General features: G+C 41.4%; 1 pseudogene; it reads left to right on the forward strand.

The window, feature by feature from the left end:
- The first annotated feature begins 591 nt into the window (after positions 1-591).
- On the forward strand, positions 592-1,870 carry LOC101150334 (heterogeneous nuclear ribonucleoprotein H-like; annotated as a pseudogene).
- The last annotated feature ends 627 nt before the right edge of the window (positions 1,871-2,497 follow it).

Here is a 2,497-nt window from a genome sequence, read left to right on the forward strand (position 1 = left end):
CAGGTCCTTCAAAATGCCTACTACATCCCAACCCATGAAGGCAGGACATTTTTTTCTGTTCTATTTGCTATTAAATTTCCAAGTTAATCATCAGAATGTAAGTTCCACAAAGGCAGCGATTTTGTCTTTTTTAGTCTTTGTGAAATCCATGGAGCTTAATCCAATGTTCAATTCCCAAACCTTATGTTATTAACCTCATCTTAGCAGCACTTGACACAACTGATTCCTTTCCCCTTGATACTCCATCTTCTCTTGGCTTCCAGGCAGTAGTGTGCTGGTAAATGTTTAACAACAGGTTCTCCAGAAAAAATTTTCAAAAGTTCCGATTTGTTGCCTTTGCTGATTTCTGTGATGTAAGTATTCCCACTGTGGCCAATTTCAGTCTACCAGCGTGACTGCTGAGTTAGAAAGAGATGAACAGTAGTACACCCCATTATGTAGTATTTCCACCACACAGATGCAACAGCCATAATCTCAGGAGCATAGATACTAGTAAAGTCCACCAAAATAATTAAGAAGTGGGCCATTTCTTTTTAGCCCTGCCAAAGTCAGGTGTCTGGTCTGTTTTGACACCAGACCACGTAAGAGACAATGATGTTGGGCACCAAAGGTGGCGAGCGGTTTATGTTGAAGGTCCACGGCTTGCCCTGGTCTTGCTTGGCCGATGAAGTGCAGCGTTTTTTTCTGACTGCAAAATTCAAAATAAGGCTCAAGGTATTCGTTTCATCTACAACAGAGAAGGCAGGCTGGGTGACAAGGCTTTTGTTGAACTTGAATCAGAAGATGAAGTCAAATTGGCCCTGAAAAAGGACAGAGAAACTATGTGACACAGTTTTGTTGAAGCATTCAAGTCAAACAACGTTGAAATGGATTGGGTGTTGAAGCATACCGGTCCAAATAGTCCTGACACGGCCAGTGATGGCTTTGTACAGCTTAGAGGACTTCCCTTTGAATGCAGCAAAGAAGAAATTGTTCAGTTCTTCTCAGGGTTGGAAATCGTACCAAATGGGATAACATTGCCAGTGGACTCCAGGGTGGGAGTACAGGGGAGGCCTTCGTGCAGTTTGCTTCACAGGAAATAACCAAAAAGGCTCTAAAGAAACACAAGGAAAGAATAGGGCACAGGTATATTGAAATCTTTAAGAGCAGCAGGGCTGAAGTTAGAACTCACTACAATCCACCATAAAAGCTTATGGCCATGCAGCGGCCAGGTCCCATGACAGACCTGGTTCTGGCAGAGGTTTTAACAGCATTGGCAGAGGAGCTGGCTTACAGAGGATGAGGCATGGTGCTTATGGTGGAGGATATGGAGTCTATGACAATTATAATGGCTATGGCTATGGATTTGGGTCAGATAGATTTGGAAGAGACCTCAATTATTGTTTTTCAGGAATGTCTGATCACAAATATGGGGATGGTGGCTCTACCTTCCAGAGCACAACAGGACACTGTATATACGTGTGGATTACCTTACAGAGCTACTGAGAATGACATTTGTAATTTTTTTTGACTGCTCAATCCTGTGAGGGTACACATTGAAATTGGTCCTGATGGCAGAGTAACTGGTGAAGCAGATGTTGAGTTTGCAACTCATGAAGATGCTGTGGCAGCTATGTCAAAAGACAAAGCAAATATGCAACACAGCTATGTAGAACCCTCCTTGAATTCTGCAGCAGGAGCCAGCGGTACTGCTTACGGTAGCCAAATGATGGGGGGCATGGGCTTGTCAATCCAGTCCAGTTATGGTGGCCCAGCCAGCCTGCAGCTGAGTGGTGGTTATGGAGGTGGCTATGGTGGCCACAGCAGCATGAGTGGATATGACCAAGTTTTACAGGAATACTCATGTGATTTTCAATCAGACATTGCATAGGTAGCCAAGGAGCAATGAACAGCAGCTACTACAGTAATGGAAGCTGTGCATCTATAGGTGTGAATGGAATGGGAGGGATGTCTACCATGTCCAGTATGAGTGGTGGATGGGGAATATAATTGATCACTGACCCTTGCTCAATTTTTTTTTAAGAAAAACCCAAAACTTCAGTTTAACAGTTTCTGCAATACAAGCTTATGATTTATGCTTACTCTCTAAGTAGAAATCAGGATTGTTATGAAGACTTAAGGCTCAGTATTTTTTAACACAATACTCATCTAGGATGTAACAGTGAAGTTGAGTAAACTATAACTGTTAAACAAGTTCCAGCTTTGCTCAAGTTAGTTATATTATAGGATGTTCTTAAGCAGTAAGTGTATTGAGGTAAAAGGAGTTGAATTATGTTCACTGTTGCCCTTTGCTACATTACATTGAACACTGTGTAGATGCATGCTGAAAGACGTGGGTTTTTTTTGTTGTAAAACTCAATATAGGAGCTGTGTCTGTCTACAATTAAAGTGAAACATTTTGGCTTCTTTGTTAATTCTAATTTAATAACCTGTAAGGCACATAAGTTTAAGTTTTGTTTTTTTTTTAAGTTAATGGGAAAAATTTGAGATGCAATAC

The sequence above is a fragment of the Gorilla gorilla genome, chromosome 19, assembly GCF_029281585.2.
Source record: "Gorilla gorilla gorilla isolate KB3781 chromosome 19, NHGRI_mGorGor1-v2.1_pri, whole genome shotgun sequence".
Lineage (NCBI taxonomy): Eukaryota > Metazoa > Chordata > Mammalia > Primates > Hominidae > Gorilla > Gorilla gorilla.